The 22,892-nt window shown below is 36.1% G+C and overlaps 1 protein-coding gene across 2 annotated transcripts in view; it reads right to left on the bottom strand.

Moving 5' to 3' along the window:
* The window catches only part of CCSER1 (coiled-coil serine rich protein 1), an 870,293-nt gene that overhangs the window by 761,602 nt on the left and 85,799 nt on the right, over window positions 1-22,892 (bottom strand). Inside the window, exon 1 of one of the 2 annotated variants that reach the window (XM_033214832.1) lies at window positions 7,049-7,361. The exons of the other annotated variant lie outside the window; for it this stretch is intronic. The gene's annotated coding sequence lies outside the window, so the exon portion shown is untranslated. Of the gene's footprint in view, window positions 1-7,048; window positions 7,362-22,892 lie in introns of those variants that run through there. 2 annotated transcript variants of the gene reach the window in all.

The following is a 22,892-nucleotide window of genomic DNA, read 5'->3' as shown; positions in this document are numbered from 1 at the left end:
ATTGGGAATAGTGCCTAAGAGTACTCTTAGGTCCACTACACTTATGCTGTGTTCTTTTCTTTTATTTTCTTTTTTTTTTTTTTTTTGAGAAGAGTCCTTCTTGCTCTGTCGCCCAGGCTGGAGTGCAGTGCCAAGATCTCGGCTCACTACAACCTCCGCCTCCCATGCTCAGACGATTCTCCTGCCTCAGCCTCCTGAGTAGCTGGGATTACAGGCATGCACCATTATGCCCAGCTAATTTTTTTTACTTTTAGTAAAACGAGGTTTTACCATGTTGACTTGGCCAGGCTGGTCTTGAACTCCTGACCTCAAGTGATCCGCCCGCCTCGGCCTCCCAAAGTGCTGGGATTACGGGCGTGAGCCACTGCACCTGGTTTATGCTTTGTTATTTTCATGGTAGATAAAGGTAAATTCATTCATAGATCTTACATTCAGGGTTAGTAGGTTTTACCTTTATGATAGAAGATTCTTATAAAACAATTTCATACCAAAGCATATTTTTTGTCCTATAATCATTCCATTACTAATTTTACAGATGTAAATCATAATAGTTTTTATAGCATCACCTAATTTCCACACTACAATTAAACCATTTGTACTTAAGTATTAGTTTCTCAATGTTAATGCTCCTGCAACACTCTTAAAAATGTAATTGCTTACAATTTATTTGTTGGATTTTGTACCCCTTTCCTTCTTTTACCTAAAGATAAAAATATAGCACCCTAAGGAAAGATTACGAATCCAAAGCAAATTGTCAAAGGAATAATAGTATTTCTATAAGGGATTTTTTTTTCTTTTAAGGAAGAATAAATGATGTATAACAAAACTGTTCTGGCTGCTAGGAGAACAAAATATGCTTGCTATTGGTAATTCCTATGTTAAAGCAACAACAGACATAAATACTGTGAATGATTTTGCATCTAACTGTTACTATGGTTCATAATAAACCACCATTATCTAGGAATTATTAATATGTATCTTTTTAAACATCATATTTGATACCTGCATGTACCTGAATACCTGTCTCTTACATATGCATAATATATAATAGTTGGCAACTGATTCATACATGATTACAACAGTATATGAACATGAAAGTAAATGACAGCACCTATAAAGCACCAGAAAGCAGTCACTAATAACTTTTTCTCACCTAAACCACAATAATGGTTGTACTAATAACAGAGAAAAACAATGACTAGTAACAAATTTATCTATGCACTTGCATGTTCCTTAATGCCCTATCATCAATATTGCTCTTTAGCTTTGTGAAATGAACTGTCTGTTGTTACTAGTGCACACACTGGGGGTAAACAGTTTTCTTCACTTGCTTATAAAAGTGATCCGAATGGTTTTAATTAGAATAGAGTCTATTGACACACCATGAATTCCTTTGACTAAAGCTGCTGAAATACTCCAAGAATTTGAGCGTACTTAAAGTGGTATATGTAGACAGGCTTTCATTCCCACTGCAGAGAGCTATAGGTGGTGTGTCTGAAGGATATGGTGAAAAATAAGCACAGGCCTAAGTTCAGCTACTGAAAACTAGGATAATGTGACTAATCAAGATGGACAAGTGCAAGGGGCTAAAATTAGGCACCTGGAAGAAACATGACATTCTTAAGGCATTTAGAGTTGTCATTTTTGCTATAATATTAGCTATAACCAGTACCTAAATGTAAGGCGATGTGTGCCAGTTATGAATTAATTGCCTCCCAGCTCCTAATGCACCTTTCAACAAATACATGTCCTATGATCACAGATAGAATCATTTTAAGTATTTTTTCTTTACAATGGATGTGATGCTGAGTGTTCCCAGTAGAGGACGCTGGGGGAAGGGGCTCTTCCATGTTTTCTGGTGACACAGGAGTCAGTGAATGTGAGGACATTCAGTGTAGCCCCGCCAAGTCATGAAGGGTATAAGAACATATGATTGCTTGCCAATCTTGCAGTCTCAAGCTAGAGACAATCTTCCCAAGGCCCTCTCCAGAAAGAAATGCCCATCAGAGTCAAAATTCCCTCTGTAGGCCTGTGGGCCATCTACCTGAAGCCCGCTCCCCTCCAGCAGTCCTACTGAGCCTACCCATACTCTTCCCTGGAGGGTGCTCATGTCCTCTGAAACACAGCCACTGGTTTGGTTATCCATGTCGACTGTTCTACTGGCTGCCAGCTTGCCCCTTGACTATGGGCCATCTCTGGATGCTCAGCCAAACTCGAGAATTTCTCTGCTCTCCAGTGAGATGAATTACACCTTATCTTTAAGAACTGATCCTCTTCCAAGTTTGTCATTCTTTGGTTACATTCCTTTAGCTTCACAGTACCACTTAGGTTTCTCTATATCTTAGAGGGAAGTTACTCTTTTGTCATACTTTAAAAATATTTTTAAATTAAATTCACTAGTTTAACTTACTATGTGGTTTTCCTCTTCAAAGTGGACTAGTTGATACACAATTCTTCTAAAACCTGGTATTGAATCAATCTGATTATGATTCACATTTGGAAACAATTATAAACTGTAACTAAGAATAAATAAAAATACAGAATTGGGGCAGGTATAGGATGCCTATAATCCCAGTACTTTGGAAGGCTGAAGCAGGAGTCACTTGAGACCAGGGGTTCCAGATTAGACTGAGCAACAATGCAAGAGCCCACATTTACAAAAAAAATTAAAAATAATTAGTTGGGCATAGTGGTGCATACCTATAGTCTTAGCTACTTGGGAGGCTAAGGCAGGAGGATTGCTTGTGCCCAGGAGTTGGAAGCTGCAGTGAACCATAATTGTACCACTGCTCTCCAGCCTAGATGACAGAGTGAGATTCTGCCTCTAATGTATACAACAATCAATCTATTTAAAAAGAAAAATCAGTTGACTACACATTACAATATCAAGTGCATGAGTTATTTTGAATATTAGCTAATAGTAGGGCTTAAATTTCAAATACATAGTGGCAATTTTTTACATTAATGTGCTGATCTTTCTATGTCAAATATCAATGCATAAAGTGCAATACATGTCTCAGTATCACTGAAGTGATCAATATAACTGGCTGTAGCCTTCAAAACTGGTGTTGTTTACAAAGATTAACTCCTATGGGATGTATGTTTATTGTTTCCTAATTAATGTTCAAGTATGCTTTTAACTATGTTAAACAACTACTCAAAAAATGTGTTTTTGTTATTGACTAAAACTTTCTGGCTGGGCAGGGTGGCTCACACCTGTAATCCCAACACTTTGGGAGGCCCAGGCAGGAGGATCACCTGAGGTCAGGAGTTCGGAACCAGCCTGGCCAACATGGTAAAATCCCATCTCTACTAAAAATACAAAAATTAGCTGGGCGTAGTGGCGGACGCCTGTAATCCCAGCTACTCAGGAGGCTAAGGCAGGAGAATCGCTTGAACCTGGGAGGTGGAGGTTGCAGTGAGCTGAGATCATGACATTGCACTGCAGCCTGGGAAACAGAGCGAGACTCTGTCTCAAAAAAAGAAAAAAAAAAGAAAGAAAGAAATTCTAATGCTAGAAGAAATCCATCAAGCTAATATTTTAAAAAGACTGTTTTCAGAAGATTTAATTCCCATAGAGCTCATTACAGACAAAACAAATCCAAAAGTAAATGTTCTTTATAGTATTACAGAGATCATATTATTCAAACTATGCATCCTTGATTCTTTCACATGTATGTGTGTATATGTGTGCATGAGTTGAGGGGATGTGAGAAGGAAGTAATAGGTACCCATGGTAGAAAAAGTCACATTGAACCAGGACAGCTCTGTTTCAAGGGCAGTATCACCTGACAGTAGAAAACAGTTTGAGATTAAAAACAAAAGCAGTAACAAAACATGCATCGTAGGCACAATATTTCATAGAAAATGTTAGCTGTTGCATTATTTTATTTGGCAAAGCTTGTTTTTCCCATATGAGTCTTCAATACCATTTGTACAATGCCAGACTGAGCTCTCTAATGCCTCACAAGCTTTACTTCATTAAGACCTTTTTGTAATCTAAAGGAATCATGTTGTGAAGACCCTTAATAAGGTATGCAACAAAGCAATGATTAACAGACCCCCAGACTAGTTAATCACTGGAATACCATTCCTGGAGTGGATTGCTGGATATCACCATATCCCTGCCTCCCCATTATCCCAGATAAATAACTGAAGTTATATAAGGTACGAGGGCTTCAAAAAAAGGTTTGACTTTTTGAGCTATAGTAATTATTTTTTTATAAACAATGTATTCTGACAGCATTTTCCTTTTCTTATCAGCACCCTCGGATTCAAATAGGTTCTCATTAGCAGCACCTAGCCCAGGAATTCTCTGTTTCTGCTGTTGAAGGCTCTGATAAACATATAATCATTTTCACAAACACTCTAGGGAGCAAAACCACAATTTTGATTAAGAAAACTGTTGAATATTAACTAGCAGGGCTCACTGAGACAATAACTGAGCAACTTGTCCTTGAAAAACACACTACACTAAACCTATTCTCAGGGAAAAATGTTGGTGTTTGGCAGCTGCCATGACTCTGGAAACCTAGAATGCATCTTAATATGGTAGTAGTCTTTCAGTAAAATCACCATAATTGAGGTGCTGTCATTATTTTTAATTCAAAGTTCTCCTTTCACAGGTTAATCAATGCAGACGTTTAAAACAAAAAGTCCGCCCTGTGGTAGAATTCAGTTCAGACAATACTGGCTTCATATATAGGTAGGTTGTGAGCCTTCCATTTCCAAAGATTCCCCATATAGTTATGGTTTTAATTGATTATTTCCAAAATTGTTATTTTGTCTTGTTTTAATTTTCTAAGGATGTATGAATGAAAGTTTCTGTGGTCTATATGACAAAGATTAAAATTTTAATCTTTTAAAATTTTCTTGGAAAAGCTATTGCGAAACACTCTGCTCAATTAAGAGCTCTGAATTCAACTACTTTCAGATCTCATCTGCTTAAACAGGTTTACAGGATAAGAAAAAAATTCTATCTAGTAAAAAAAACTCTAAGCACAGCACAATGAGTTCTTACACATATTGTTAAAAGGAAATGAAAACATTAAATGCAGATGACAGAGGGGATATTAAGTACTCATAAACACTAATATTTATAAATGCCATTTGTCTTCCTACAAATTTCAAAGTTCTTACTCTACAATTTTAAGTACATTAAGAGAACATTAGCATCTTCATGCAGACAAAAGACAGAAATTCCCATTAAAAACTAAAAATGAAGGAGAATCAGAAATGTAAGGCAATTATATTTCATTTCTCTCTGCACTGCTTTCTCATTTTTATTTTACATATAAATAGAGTTCTTTACAATATACTCTGGCATGTAGCTCGCAAAATATAACAAAACCCATATCCATATAGAGATGCTTAAACACAATAGCATCACTGGTTTGTTTTTCATGCATCATATACTAATACATTTTTCTTTCATTCCAACTTTACAATTAAGAAAACCTAATCAATTAAAAAGAAAAATGTCCGCTAAATATACACACATACACACAGACACATAGAATACACATATACACATACAGTATGACAACATCTAACATGTTATAACTTTAAATATGAATACATCCCCAAATTCTCACATTTAAAGTTTTTAATAAAATTATATTACTAAAAACAATTACATTTCTCATGAAATTTACTGAAAAGAAAGAGTCTAGATGCAAATTCATTCCACAAATCAATAATCTGGAAAACCAAGAACCTCACCTTATTCTAAATGCAAATTACTTACCATATTATTTACCAATCGCCATATTCTCAATTAGAAAAAATAAAACACAAAACTCTCAATTGTTATTATCCCAGGTGGGATAAAAACATAAACTTTCATTGACCTCAAACAAAAAAATAGATCGTTTCGCCCTTAAGAAAAAATAAAATAGTCCTTGATGCAGAATATCTTCATCAAGATTTTAATACAACTTTTTCTTTTACCCCCACCCCCTGCCCCACTAGACTACTGGTAAACAATTTTTTTTTTTTTTAGCATCTGGCATGGAACTTAGAGCTCTTTTCTCCCCATATGCTTTTCTCGATTAAAAAAAGTTCAAACAGGCTTTTGCTTTCAGTTAAGACAATAAAGAATTAAACAACGTAAGATTCTTTTCCTCCATTTAAAAATTCTTTATTTTAGCCAGGCGCAGTGGCTTACAGCTGTCATCCCAACATTTTGCAAGGTCATGGCGGGAGGACTGCTTGAACTCGGGAGTTCAAGAGCACTGTGAGCAACAAAGGGAGACCCCATCTCTACAAAAAATTAAAAATTAGCCAAGCATTATGGCATGCATCTGAAGTCCCAGCTACTTGGGGGCACTGAGGTGGAAGGAAGTCTTGAGCCTGGGAGGTCGAGGCTGCATTGAGCCATGATCATGCCACTGCATTCCAGCCTGGGAGACACGAGACACTGTCTCAAAAAAAAATTATTTATTTTGCATGTTTTTAGTAAACAGAGGTTTGTAAATTTGAATGCTGTTTTCTTATTTTCCAGCTTTGATAGACTATTGCCCTTCTTGTGAGTTAGGGTTGGAAGCAAAAGTAAAAAGTAAACCACTCCCACTAACAAAATCATCTTGTCCGTTGGTAAGCTTTTTGATATGAGGTATATGAATTATTGATAGAGCTTCAAAGATAGACCTGAATTTTTGAACTGTAGTGTTTTTTTTTACAAAAGTATACTGAAACCACTCTTGGTTTATACCAAAGTTATCTACACTTGCATAGTAATTCTTTAATAATTATCATGATTCAATTTTTGCACAGATAACTAAGTGTAAATTTATATGTGTTCAGGATTATGAAATGTGAGTGCTTCATTTCTTTCAAACTAAAATATCGAATGTAGTTAAGACTAAATTATGTTCATTCTAGGGTTCGAGTGTTTATGTTCCTGTTTCCAGGGCTAGTGGAGCATTGCATGAAATAAGAAAGAGCCTCTGGGAAAAGAAATCTCAGAGGAAGAAGGGAAAAGAAAAACGAGGTGCACATGTTTGGTTCAAGGCCAGTTGTCCCAGATGCTAGGGAAGATAAAACATACCTCCAATTGTGTTCTATCCCAGGCTTCATGGGCTTAAGCTTGAGTTCTAAGGCAAAGGATCTACAGGTAATGAGCAAGTGAAATCTAAAAGCAGCTGCTTGTCTACAGAATCACCCTGGGACATGGAGAGCCCCAGGCATCAGCAGAATTGGCACTGGCAGCAGCAGGGCTTGCAGTGTTGGCAGCAGCACTAATGACAGCAGTGGTGCAGTTAGTGATAACAACATATTTGGCAGCAGCAAGTGTTCCTTTAACTCCTTATACATTAGCTCCCTGCACCTTGAGCATACACAGCCCAGGTCTTGATGGTAACAGAGATGGCAGACAACAGTAGAAGCCGCAGCAGCAGCAGTTTCTTCTATGCCAACTAGCAGCACTTTCATCTCTCAGTGACTGAGAGCACAGCAAAGGAAGTAGGACAATATAAAAGTTGAGGTAACATAATGGGCATGATGGGATGGACCTCACAGCCAGTCACAGCTGGGTTAAAACCAAGCACTGCCATTTAATATATCAAATAATTTTTAAAAGTGAGTTACAGTAACACTGCTCAAATTATTTAACCTCTCTATGCCTCACATTTCTTGTGTGTAAGATGGAAATAATAACAGTCCCCATCTAATATAATTGTGATAATGTTTAATGGGATAATTTAAATAAATAACTTATGAGAGTATCTGTCAGATAATAGGGACTCAATAATGATCAGCTTTAAAAATGTGGAGGGCAACTCAAAAACTCAGTGTGCCGTGAGGCCTATTTCTTCCCACCAGGTCTCACAGAAGATATCAATGGACTCCAAAAGTATTTTCAAAAGAATAAGATAGGCTGGGCCAGGCACAGTGGCTCAGGCCTGCAATCCCAGCACTTTGGGAGGCCAAGGCGGGCGGATCATCTGAGTCAGGAGGTCGAGACCAGCCTGGCCAACATGGTGAAATCTCATCTCTACTAAAAATACAAAAATTAGCTGGGTGTGGTGACGGGCGCCTGTAATCCCAGCTATTTGGGAGGCTGAGGTAGGAGAATTGCTTGAGCTGGGGAGGCAAAGGTTGCAGTGAGCCGAGATCATGCCACTGCACTCCATCCTGGGCAACAAGAGCGAGACTCCATCTCAAAAGAAAAAAAAAAGAACAAGAAGTAGAAGAGAGGTTGGAGTATGCAGAGGCCCACTCAGAGAAATGTTATGAATATTATGTTTGGGCAATTATTTTTGCCCTAGATCCCCCTTTATAAATACAAGAGGTCTGGGAATACGAAGGCTGCCTAATATTATTTTCTGATTTTATAATTTCAAACCTCTAAAGTATTTGTTTTCCATTCATATCACATAAGCACAACATTTTTAAAAAGTAATAACCTTAAAACACTTTATTACAACTCAAGATTATGAAGTAAATTTCAGCACATTTTAATAGAAAGAATATATGTAAGAAAGGCACAGTTTAATAGTGTCCGATAAATGATTTTTATTATTTGTTATTTGTTATGTGCTAATTATCCAAGATCTGAGTGCCTCATTCATACTGAAACATATTAATAGAACAAAATAAAATATACCTTTCAAATGATAATAAATAGCATCATGATTTCTACTCCTTTTTCTTTAATAATCTTCAATGTTAGTGCTACTTGCTCAGAAAATTCCTCATAGCTGAATACATGTTGCAAGGAGCTTTATTTAAATAGATGTCTTTTACTAAATAGTGATGATTTCCACCTTTTGTGCTATGTTTAGCAGATTCAAATGACTCTATGTAGTTACAAATATTAGGACGTAAAGTAAATTTAAGGACCATAAGACGAATGCAATTTTGAAACTCGGCAGGAAACAGATTTCCCAAAGTATAAAGCTGGTGATTTAGACAGGTATCTTCTCTACTTCAAAAGCCATCTCATGCAGTAAAATGCACTAAGTTTTCTTAGAATTGTTGTAAAATGATTATCCAACTCTACCTAGAAGCAAACAAGCTATAGATCATATTAATCTGACAGATTTGTCATTTTAGTTCTCTCAACTGCACCTTGCTCAGAAGCAGATGCTGAGCCAGAGTTAAAAGTACGAGACTGCTGGGGAGTAACAGCAGGAAAGGTAAAGGGGAATGAAAAAAGGTTATGCAAGGAAAGCCTTCAGACTGCAAGGCAGATCTGACATTTGTGGGGGGAAAAAGAGGGTAAGAATTGGACATGGAGAACAATGCAGGGAATGCAATAAAAATTCCACAGTGTCTTGACTAACCCATGTGGCACTCTGCCAAAAAGACAACTGGTCAAGTGAATCCTACATTGGAAGAAATGGTCAGATCCCTAGAATCCCATCATGCTCAGTCATTGGCTGGGAGACGATCTGGAAAAGCACGTCCTGAGCTTGAATCTTGCAGAGGATTCTAAAGGTTTGGGATCCAAGACCTGTTATCTACCTGTATTCCTCATAGCTGAAGAACAAGTTCTTTCTTGAAGGAAGACCAAGAAGCACCCCTCCACAACAGTCACATATCTCAACAAGGTGGAAAGCCAAAGCCCCTTTGTGAAGCACCTATAAAGAAAGCTTCATCACACTGAAATTAAACGTATTTATTCATATGTGGATTATCAACGTGTTTCATCTTTCCATTCCTTGAATTCTCAAAACCAACTATATTCCTCTTGCAAAACAGCCTTCAGAGAGTTGAAATTAATTTTCTTATACCAACTGCATCTTCACTTGTCTAATTTTTAATACCCCATATCCCTTAAATTTCTTTCCCTTTCCTACAGAAACTAGAACCTCACCTTGCCTGAGGGCCCAGTATCTTGGGATGGGCATAGGGATGATAGAAACCAACATTCAGTCTTCAGTATATGGAGATGAAGTAAATGTGTAAGTCACTGGGTATTTCAGATATCTATTTCTACAAAACAAAACACTCCTAAATTTAATGGCTTAACACGACTGTGTATTTGCTTATGATTTTACAATTTGAGCAAGGCTCAGCTGGCTGGCTTTTCTCCTGATCTCACATAGGCCATTTATGCAGAAGCAGTTTTCTGAGGACTCATTTGGGGCTGACATCCAAAATTACCCTACTCACACACCTGATGATTCAGCTGAGATAGCTGGAACAACTGCTAGCTAACCAGGCATCTCTCTCACTCTCCTCGCAGCATCTCCAATAGGGTAGCCAACCACACTACATGATGGCCTGGGGGTCCAAGAGAGTGAAAGTGATAGCTGCCAGCCCTCTTAAAGCCCATAACTGATACAATATTACATACACCACACTGTATTATTCAAAGCAAGTCACAAGTTTACCTCCTTGGTACAAGAGGAGGAAAAATAGATATCACTTCTTGATGAGAGAAGCAGCAAAGCATCTGTGGCCAATTTTAAACCACTACTGAAGCAAAGCTGTTATCAAACCAGTAGCATATCTAAAGCATCAATCTCCAGGGAATGAAAAGACACAAAAATGAGGAAAAAAGCAATAGATACAGAGATGGTCCAGACAGAGCAAGTAGGTTCTATACCAAAGGCAGAAGAGACAAATCCAGCAATAACCTAACTGTATAGCTTTAGAATCTCATTGCTATAAGACCAAAGACTAGTTCCAGCACTTATGACATCAGACTAGTTTAATAGCCTCTATAAGCCTCTATTTTCTCAATTGCCAAATAGATAATATAATGCCCACCTCTCAGGTTGTTGTAAGACTCAAATGAGATAATGGATCTATAGAAATCTGTCCCACTCAAGAGTGAAGGCTGCAGTCTAAGTTGCTTGTTTTTCCATTTTTGTTTTCTTCTTAACTTTAGAATAGGTAACAGAAGGTCACTTTAGGCTAGGCACAGTGGCTCATGCCTGTAATCCCAGCACTTTAGGAGGCCATGGTGGGCAGAAGGCTTGAGCCCAGGAGATTGAGACCAGCCTGGGAAACATGGCAAAACCTTGTCTCTACAAAAAATAAAAATTAAAAAAAATTAGCCTTGTATGGTGGTATGCACCTGTAGTCCCAAATACTCAGGAGTCCGAGTTGGGAGGATAGCTTGAATCCATGGAGGCCGAGGCTGCAGTTAGCCATGATGGTGCCACTGCACTCCAGCCTGGAGAGAGAACTGTCTCAAAAAAGAAAAAAAGAAAAAGAAGGAAGTCATTTTAAACTCAGGAATAGTAGAAACAGAAAGAGTGGAACCAAATTTTGCAGGATCTTATGGGCCTGTCTTATGATTGGGAAGTTGTATATATGAGAGGGATAAGGGCCTGCACACTGAACCACTGACAGCTGCTGGAGTACACAAGCCAGGAACTAGAAGCGTCTGGTGTTCTTGGAAAATTCAGAGTCACTGAGAAATATACTAATAAGAACTAGACTAATTATGATCCTGCCTTTATGGAGTCCTTGAAGTACTGAAACTGGCACATCCCTCTGCATCAGTTTTAAATTACAAATACTACCACTCTTGTATTCAAAAAATCTGTTTTGAGTGTCTATTTACATGCCAAACATTACACATTAACTGTGGAAAAGCCAGAAATCTCTTCTTCCATCAAATGTATCTTGAATCAGTGTGAAATAAAACATATGTGTGTGTTTCATGTATTAATCATTATGTGTGTTCCACACTGTAATCATTTCTTTATAATATTTAGAGAATTGAAAGAAAAAAATGTTATAATAGACTGAAGCAGCAAATGATAAATACAGGTGATGAACAAACTATCTAAATATTTCCTGCCACAAAAGACACTTCTAGGTAGCCATTAGTTTTCTACTTAAGCCTATTTTCGTTGTACAATGCAGCACCCTGAGTAATCCACTACAACTGCTGTTTTACAACAGTATCTTCAAAATCACTTCAAATGATTGTTGGGTGATACTGACACCCCACAAAGCAGTGAGAATAGAAAGGGGCATTGGGAAAAAGTGAATAAAATGCAAACTATAGAAATCCCCTTGTCATATGTCAACTTCAGGAGTCTGCCTTTTCTCCATCTTCTGATGAACTGGAGCTCTGACTATGAACTCAAATTGATTACCTGGGTTCTGTACATAGATAAATATAAAATCTCTAAAGATCTGTATGATACTACTGCTAAAAATTCCAACCTATCTCTTACTAACACATGAAGAAAATATTGACTGAAAAGAGTACTAGGATAATATGCACTTACATTAGCGACTTCCCAACCACATAAGCTACAGTTATTCGACACATATTTACTGAGCATGTTCTCTCTAGCTAAGCACTCAGATACAAAGATGTAAAAGACATTATCTACCTTCTTGAAGTCATAAAGGTCTAATTGTGAAGAATATTAATTAATTTTTGTTTATTTCCTTTCCCATAGGACAAATAAGCTGAGAAGACACATAAAATAAATTCTATAATTTGGGCCTACAATGAGCAAGTTTCTTTGGCCCATGTCATATTCATTGCAATACACACATTTTTTAAGTTACATTGTTTCCTCTAGATCCAAAATTATTTCACTGAAATCACTGGATTAACAGTGTATACATTTAACACATTCCATTCAGTTAAGGATCCATAAAGGTCATAAAGTAGGCTCAAGATAATGTAAACTACTAGACATTCTCATGCCAAATCTACCTCTGTCTCTCACTTGGGACACCCTTGAGATAACCTGGTCCATATTACACTCCAATGATCAATGTCCACATGAATCATCCATGTTAAAAATCAATGCAATGCCATCAATATTTCTCTGACCCACAGTCACATACTTCTTGTTTGTAGCCTGTCATATTCTGTACCATGCAACTGGGTCTCAGGTCCCTCCATCAATAAAAATAATGAAGAGTTAGTCATTTCCATAAATGCTAAAATGTAAAGAAGTACAAATTTACCCTGAATCTATAACAGGAAAATCAATATTGAGTTTTATCACATACTTAACAGTCTTTTGACCAAAATCCACAGTGAAAAAAAATACGTATCAGTTATTTAAAACACATAGGGAAAGTCAATCAAAAAAGTTACAGACTGTATCATTCCATTTATACAACATTTTTGAAACTATAAAATTTTAGAAATGAGGAATACATCAGTGATTACATGGGGTTAGGAATCGGGGAACAGAAGGGAGATGAGTTATACAAAGGGAATAGGAGTTATACAAAGGGAATAGTTATACAAAGGGAATAGGAGGAACCCTTGTGGTGCTGGAACTGTTCAGCATCTTGACTGTGGTGATGGATACGTGAACCTATATATGTGAAAAACTATACAGAATCAAACACACACACACATATATACATACAAATAAAGACACGGAAAATTGATGAAATCTAAATGCTTGGTGGATTGAGTAAATACCCCAGGGTATAATACTGTACTATAATTTTGTAAGATATTAGCACTGGGGGAAATTGGCAAAGGGTTCACAGAACCTCTGCATGTAAAACTGCATATGAATCTATAATTTACTCAATAAATTTTCAATTAAAAGAAATCAGAAAGAGTTTGTTTTCATTAAGGTCTCGATTTGAAATAATTATGGAAGGTATTCATGCAAATATGAATATGAAAGATATACATTAAAAACAAGAAAAAACAAAGTTTAAAAAACCAGTGTTGGTAGAGTACCAACGGATTAAAAAGGCACTTTGAAATTTACATAACAGAAAAATTCCACTATAAAATAAACATGTGTAAATTGTGTGATCTGTTCCCTTGTTCTAATTCCACATTGTCATTTAGAAACAATATACTAAGCCACATTTTCAAAGCAATTCTTAAATCTAGCCAAGCCCCAACTTGCCTTTAAAATGGAAGCAACGCTATTAAAACATTTCATCTTGTGAACTATGCACGTAACTCCTGCTAACAACAAGAAATGTTTCAATGTGGTGGCATGAATAGTGAAGTGAAAGAGAAGGAAGGAAAATTAATTATAAGAACACAAAAGATAGGAATGGATAGAAGTATATTTTAAACTCTAATTATTTTATCCAGGTCTCTTTTTTAAAATGCTGATGAGAAATAAGATATCTTCTTAAGGAAAGAAGGCCCCAGGAAGATCCCTTCTAAATATGCCCCTTTCCAAATACAGGACATGTCTGCATAACCCTGTGTCTTTAAACCAGAGTTGCCTCAAGATTATGTCTCATGAATATCCCCAGCTCAGAAATCATTTCCATACACCAGCTTGCTTTGTTACCAGAGCCTGCGAAATTTACTCTTTGATAATTTGATGTGCTTGTACTACTATTACACGGTGAAAACATACGAGTCATTCTGAGAATATTACAAAGAAAAAACAGAATAACTTAGATTTTTAGGTATAAATATTTCATTTATCTAATATACAAGCTATGTTTTGTTCAATTAGTGGTAATAAAAGCAGCCAGGATCAGTCTCACTTGATGTGTAATGTAGGCAAAACAAATAAACAATCTTTATCATGTGGCTCTTAGTTTTTGTCCTGTACCAGATCAGTTCAAATAGTCAAAGCATCTAAACTCATTCCTACTTCTGCTGTCAAAGCTCGCTTACAGAAGACATTATACAGTAATCATTCATGCCAAAGGGTAGATGTTACTAAAGGCTCAAGTAATAATTCCCTGAAGGAATAAATGTATTTTTTAAGAAATAGAGATACAATTTGTATTTTAATAGTGATAAAAGTTTTATGTTTTGAGGCTTGATCAGAATTCCAGGTATCAAAAAATGACAAGCGAAGGAATTTGTTTCGAGGACATCAGATCCTGCTTGTGTGTTATAATATAATATGCTGTCTAATGCACTGCCTATGTGTGAAAATGCCTGGTACAGGTCTTAGCATATGGTAGGTGCTCTGTAAATATGCTGAATTTTTTTAATGCTGTAATTGTACCACATAATCATAGCAAGCTATCTAGTCTACCTAAATATAATATTAGCTCTGAATGATTTTCAAAAATATATAACTTTCATACACTCTAAGCATCAAGAGAACATAACCTCTTCATATTATATGTAATTATCTACTCTCTCCATAATGTTCCCAAGATTATTTTTTCTTATACTAACATTAGGCATATTTCCACTGAAACTTATAATAGTTTGGGATTTTACATATTCTATTGCCTGTTTCCCACCTCAGGTTTAGAAGTATTTAACTGAAAAATTGGTACCCAAACTTGTTATTGTCAAAATAATGATTCTTTGCTTATTAAATGACATAAAGATAATATTGTTTTCTAAAAATCAATTCCCATTTATATAAATTCAATTTTTAAATGGTCTTCACAATGCAAAAAATTGCCAAATTATTTCACGATTAATTTTACCACATAACTAAATTAGCATATATTTATGTAGCTATTTATCTTTATTTCAAAAATGGAAAAGGGGTAAGAAAAATTAAAATCCAGAGGCTATTAAAATATGTATTTCTATGTGTTTGTGGTACAACAATACATCTAAATTGCATCTGATCAGTTACAGTTTTTTGAAACAATACACATATCTGAAATGATCAGGACCAGCTCTAGCTGGTTCTTACAGATAGCCTTGGCAAGGTGTCCATTGCCTGGTAAATTAAAGTGATTCATCAATGTCATTGCTGTCGCAAATGCATAAGATTGGCCAGTAGAGATGGATACAAAGTACAGAAACAAGCCAGATGTGTTGCATGCTTGAATTTTTTTCAGACAGGATATGCACTTTACGTATGCTGAAGCCCATCAAACCTGATTTCTGTTTTGTTATGTTGTCAGAAATCCTGTTCATTAAAATCTAAGAGAGCCAAAAAAAAAAAAACAAAAGCAAATCAAAAAGAGATATAAACATATACTCATGTGCAGGGGAAAAAAATCACATAGGCAACAAAGTTAAAAAAAAAATCATGGAAGAATAAGCCCCAGAGAAGCAGAGTTTGTTGTTTTGAGATAAGTGCTAAAGTGATGAAATTAAATGTTTTGAATTACAGTAGTTGTCCCTTATCTAGTTGACCCCCAGCAGATGCCTGAAGCCACAGATAGTACCAAGTCCTATCTATACTGTGTTTTTCCTTATACATACACACCTATGATAAAGTTTAATTTCTAGAGTAGACACAGTTAAAGATTAACAAAAATAACTAAAAACAAAATATGTTATAACAACATACTGTAATAAAAGTGATGTGTGTTCTCATTTTCTCTCAAAGCATCTTATTGTACTGTACATACCTATTTTCAGATTAGGATTGACCACAGGTTAACTGAAATTACAGAAATCGAAACTGCAGATAAGAGGAAACTACGGCACATGGTCTTAGTAATCTTAAGACAGAGAAATATTAGCAACATAAAAATACTTAATAATATTTTACTTATCATTATCATGCTATTTCCCGTAGATCTATTTCCTTATTCCTAACTTAAAGAAGCAATCTGAAGACTCAACTTCTAGCATTTAACTCAATAACTTTATTTAAGCATAGGATACTTATAAGGTATTATTTCAGGTACAAGAGTGACATCAAAACCAGTACAATTATAATCTTTCTCGCAAAATAAGTATGTTTGTCAGTATCTAAAACTGAAAAATAGTCCACATGCCCAATATAAGCAGTGAGATCTGAAAAATCCCCACTTCATTTACAATGAAGAGCAAGGCATGATTTTTATTAAAAATAAAATTACACTCACAAGTGAGACAGATAAATATATTTGGGACTAGGGTTTAGGTAAGTGCCACAGACTGAGAATGTGGATTTGAAGGCAACTACATATATATAATACATTTACAGTGAAGAGCAAGGTATGATTTTTATTGAAAATAAGCTTAAACTCACAAGTGATTCACATAAGTATATTTGGGACTAGGGTTTAGGTAAGTGACACAGACTGAGAATGCAGATTTGGAGGCAACAACATATATATAATAATTGGGATGAGACTGAATAATATATAAATTATGTAGTATGAAAAATAAGCCCTAACCCCTTTCAAGATAAATATTTAAGGCATACCTGTTTACCAGACATCTACAATTGGATGTCTACTCTAAAAAATAACCTGATAACAGAATCAATGATTTCTTTCCAAACTTACTTCTTCTCCTATATTTCCTATAATAATGAAGTCCCAAAACATAGGAATTACTCATGACATTGTTCTCCCCATCAATCCCCAACAAATAAGTCAATGCATCCTGTAGATACATCCTCATAAAAAGTTCATTTTCCTCATCCCTGTTTCCATACTTCCAATTCATGTCACCATCATTCTCTTGTAGATTATTTAAATAATTTCTAGCCCATCTCTCTCTGTGATCTTTCAACTCCCATTCTTTGCACTGAAGCCAGAATTAGCCTTCTAAAATGCCAACTTCACTCCTTTGCATAAATCCTTTAATAATTTCTCCTTAACCTTGGGTCAAATTCCAAACCATTTCACAGGGCATAAAAAGCCTTGATCATCAATCTCAAATCTCAATAGTATAACCCCCTTCACTGCTAACACCAAACACATGTACAGGCATCCTACTCCATAGACATATTAATATTTATTTATTTATTTATTTATTTATTTATTTTTTAAAGACAGGATTTTGCTATGTTGTCCAGGCTGGTCTTGAACTCCTGGTCCTAACTGATTCTCCCACTTTGGCCTCCCAACGTTCTGTAATTACAGGCATGAGTCACCACACCTGGTCTAATCTTTTTAAAGTTATTTTAAAGTTTCAGGTTTTCGTATCATGTTTACATTTTTATGTAGTTCCAACCCCACTTCCAGCCCATGAAGAGTAAACTACTCCTAAGGAAATTAAGACTCTGAAATGTTATCACTTGCCCTTATTATGTAGCTAACTGTATATAACTCAATAATTAAAGCCAGATTGCCTCACTGTAAGTTTAATGTTTTATTTCTTATTTGAGTTTTACAACTTTTTTAAATTAGCAGCACAAATCTCTTTTTTTTTCAACTTTTATTTTAAATTCAGGGGTACATGTGCAAGTTTGTTGCAAAAGTAAATACTGTGGGATGCTGGGCTTTGGGGTACAAATGATCCCAGCACCCATATGCTGAACACAGTACTCAATAGTTAAATACAGTACAAAATACTAGCAAACTGAATCCAGCAGCACACCAAAAAGTTAATTAATCAGGATCAAGTCTGCTTCATTCCTGAGATGTAAGGTTGGTTCAACATATGCAAATAAATCAATGTGATTAATCATACCAACAAATTAAAAATAAAAACCACATGATCATCTCAATAGACATGGAAAAAGTTTTCAATAAAATCCAACCTCCCTTCATGATAAAAACCCTTAAGAAACTAGACATTAAGGGATGGGAGTGGGGACCCACGCCTGTAATCTCAGAACTTTGGGAGGCTGAGGCAGCAGGATCACTTAAGTCTAGGAGTTTGAGACCCACTTGGGCAACATAGTAAGACCTCCATCTACATAGAATAAAAATTTTAAAATTTGCCAGATGTGGTGGTATGTGTCTATAGTCTCAGCTACTCATAAGGCTGAGGTGGCAGGATCTCTTGAGCCTGGGAGGTCAAGGCTGCAGTGAGCCATGACCATACCACTGCACTCCAGCCTGCGTAACAGAGTGATACCCTGTCTCAAAAAAACAATAATAATAATAAAGAAAAAGAAACTAGGCAGTGAAAGAATATAACTCAAAATATTAAGAGCCATTTATAACAAACCCACAGCCAACATCAAACTGAACAGGCAAAAACTGGACACATTCCCCTTGAGAACCAGAACAAAACAAAGATACCTACTCTCAGCACTCCTATTCAACATAGTACTGGAAGTGCCAGCCAGAGCTATCAGGCAAGAGAAGGAAATAAAAGGCATCCAAATAGGAAAAGAAGAAGTCAGCCTATCTCTCTTCAGGGACAATATAATTCTATACCTAGAAAGCCCTAAAGAGGGCTGGGCACAGTGGCTCGTGCCTGTAATCCCGGCACTTTGGGAGGGTGAGGTGGGCGGATTACAAAGTCAGGAGTTTGACTTGAGACAAGCCTGGCCAACACGGTGAAACCCCGCTTCTACTAAAAAAATACAAAAATTAGCCGGGCATGATTGCATGCGCCTGTAATCCCAGCTACTCAGGAGGCTGAGGCAAGAGAATCACTTGAACCCTGGAGGCGGAGGTTGCAGTGAGCCAAGATCACACCACTGAACTCCAGCCTGGACAATGGCGCAAGAATACACCAAAAAATAAATAAATAAAAGAAAAAGAAAAAAGAAAGTCCTAAAGACTCCACCAAAAGGCTCCTGGAGCTGATAAATGACTTCAGGAAAGTTTCAGGATACAAAATCAATGCACAAAAATTAGCAGCATTGCTGTACACCAATAACATTCAAGCCAAATCAAGAATGTAATCTCATTTACAATAGCCACACACAAAAAAATTAAATAACTCGGAATAAATCTAATGAAGGATGTAAAAAATCTCTACAAGGAGAACTACAAAACATTGCTAAAAGAAATCATAGATGACAAAAATAAATGGAAAACATCTCATGTTCAAGGGTTGGAAGAATCAATATTGTTAAAATTGTCATAACGCCAAAGAAAACCTCCAGATTCAATGCTATTCCTGTCAAGCTACCAATATCATTTATCACAGAACTAGAAGAAAAACTATTCTAAAATTCATATGGAACCGAAAACCAGCCCAAATATCCAAAGCAACCCTAAGCAAAAAGAACAAAGCTGGAGGCATCACACTACACTGCCAACTTCAAACTATACTATAAGGCTATAGTAACCAAAACAGGATGGTACTGGTACAAAAAAAGATGCATAGATCAGTGAAACAGACTAGAGAACCCAGAAATAAAGTCATACCTACAGCCATCTGATCTTCAACAAAGTCAATGGAAATCTCTTTTATAAATGGCATCTAATATAGAACTGTAATGTGCACATCTTTAACATAAGATGTTCTGACTGTCACACTTTTGTAGTTGAAAGATCTTAAAAACATTCCCATCCACCGGACTATCTCAAAAACACTATACACCTCACTTCAATAATGAAAGCTTATGACCTCCAGCCATAGGAAGAAATCCTTTGACTCTTTCCTATATTATGCCTTAGTACACAGAAGAAGGAATTTAGAGCAAAACGTCTGGCAACGAGTGAAGTGCTTTTCAAATTCAATGCACGAACCAATCACCCAGGAGTAGAGAGAAGTCTTGTTAAAAAGCGCATTTTGATTCAGTAGGTCTTGGATTAAGCCTTAAATTCTGCATTTCTAACAAGCTTCCAGGTGATGCAGATGGTGCTGATTCAAGAACCACCACACATTTGAGTAGCAAGGGTCTGTGTTATGTAAAAAGGTTCTGCTCTTTTCTACCAACTTATTCAAGTCTCTTAAGGGATAAAGAGTGACAAATTTTATCTATCAGAGTTTTTCACAACTGGTGAGCAGAATTCATTAAATATTCTCCACGTACATATAGAGGCATGTACATACAGAACACACACACACATATTCACACACATTACAAACTCTGTCTTCTACACCTCCTACATCCTGACCCTGCACAGGCCCCCACCTCTGCCCCTGCTCTTCTCTCCTGCTTCATGTTCCCAGGTAGTAAAGCCTGTTGGACAGTGAGTGGGTTCCAAAGATTAGATCTGGGGTTCCAAAGATTAGATCTGAGGCAGGTTTTCAATTTAGCCTCAGGTCTAAGATACATTTTCCATTGCATCTCTGCCAGAAAGTTCTATATTTGGAAATTATTAGGAACTATCTTGCCCATTATTAAAGCAGCTATTTTGACCCACATTTGATCACTAGTGCCCCGTGTATATTTTATCTGTCAAATAGAACACAGAGGAGTGTGAACTTGCTTTTTTTTTTTTAACCAGGTGTGCATATTTTTAAACTAAGATAAATGGTGTTTTCCCTGAAGTTCAAGAAAGTCAGCTGCTGTTGAAATCTATATGGTGAAAGTTTACTCATCCCTCATTAAACCTACTACTATACTAAAGGTTGAAAGTAACTGGTTTCACTTCCTCTAAACAAGTAGGTAAAGGGCATTCTTTTTGTAGTTTGTATGCTTAAGAAATATACACTTTGGTGAAAGGACTGTAATTTACTAAATGCTAACTCAAGTGAAAGACACTTTGAAAACGTTTTACAAAGAAAATATTTTTTATAACTAGCTTTGTAAAGAAGGGCTACAATGTAATCTTGTATTTCTGATGATAATGCTTCACTAGTTGGGTATTACATTCAACCTATTTCTCGGGAACAGTGAACATGCTTAGGAGAATTTTTATATAGCTCCTACCTAATCATTTTTAAATAACCTATTTATTTTGATAGAAGTCTGTTCAACCAGAAAAACATAATGTAAAGAGAAAAATATAGCACTCAAAGCATTAATTCATGACACATTTCTTTAAAATTAATGAGCTTTTAGAATTCATACTCATCTTTCTCCCCTTAATAACAAATCTGTCAAAAAGAATTTACATAACTGTACAATCAAACACAAATTAGAAAACCTAACAGGAACACTATATTAAAAGGAATAAAATTAGAATAAAATGTAACATTCCTGGAAGAGCATATTTACTAGAATATTCAAGATTCTTTGTCAAAGGTAATGTGATTCACAGCAAGGGAATCCTTTAACCTCTCTGGACCTCAGCTTCTACAATTATAAAAGTAGAAAAATGTTTTTTAAAGTCTGTTATGTCAAAAGCCTATATGATTGTTCTAATTTCACAATTTATTCTCATCTAGGACCAAATTAGTAGAAACTCTGATGGTACCTTTGTTATTTAGCAAATACACTGACTTGGCCAGATCTTACAGTAATTCTTTAGGAAATACATCTGCTTTTTATTGCCTTGCAATGACCTAGCAACTGCACGGCTAGATGATGTTAAAATAATCAAGAACTTCACAGTTAATTCATATTTGTGAACAATATTTACTGATCATTAAGCTGAGTGATCACATTTTAGAATCATAAGCTTTCATCTCCAGTGTTTCCCTGGGTGCTCCCCAGCAATCCTATTAGTGCATCCCTAACTCGTCTAGGTGATCTATTCATATTCTTTACTCTCCTCCCAAACCTCAAACACCTTCTCCTATTATCCTTACTCTACATTGGTCTATTACTGAAAACACAGAAGCATTTTGAAAAGAACTTCTACCAACTCTTCGTCCCACATTGCCAATTCACTTGCAACCCTGCCCATGTAATCTCCCTTTCTTACCATTGCTAAACATCTCCTGTGTCTATCCAAGGCCAGCTCTCCCGTATTTGCACTGCATTCCATCCCCTCTCAGCAAATTAATCGTCTCATTCCAGAAATCGCATTCTTTCTCCATTACATGGTTAATTTTATTTTCTTTAAATTATTACCTACAAATGTATTCAGATTATTCCCTACAAACATAATGTATTAAACCTTAAAAACAAATAAAACTTCCTCCCTCCAGCTATTGACTTATTCTATTCTATTCTCTCTTTTATGGCAAAACCATTCAAAAGCATTTCTCATGCTTTCTGTCTCCACTTCTGTTTTCTCCAATTTTCATTTAAAGATATTCCAGTCAAGTTTTTATCACCACAATTTCAAGGAAGCAGCTTTTGTCAAAGTAATGAATGATCTTTATATTGCTAAGACCACTGCTAAATTCAGTCCTCACCTTATTTAAGAACTAGCATTTGTCAATGTTGACTAATCCCTTCCTGACGTACTTTCCTTACTTGACGTTGAGTACAAAAAACACTCCTGGTTTTTCTCCTCCCTTCTTGTCTTGTCCCTCATCAAGCATTTGTTGGTTCTTCTTCATTGTTTCCATAATCATCACAAGTGCACACTCCTCAGAGTTCAGTTTGTGGACCTCTCCTCTTTATTATGTACACCCCTTTCCAGGT

Source organism: Trachypithecus francoisi, unplaced genomic scaffold, assembly GCF_009764315.1.
Source record: "Trachypithecus francoisi isolate TF-2019V2 unplaced genomic scaffold, Tfra_2.0 Lachesis_group1, whole genome shotgun sequence".
Classification (NCBI taxonomy): domain Eukaryota; kingdom Metazoa; phylum Chordata; class Mammalia; order Primates; family Cercopithecidae; genus Trachypithecus; species Trachypithecus francoisi.
This window is presented reverse-complemented; position numbering and strand designations above follow the sequence as displayed.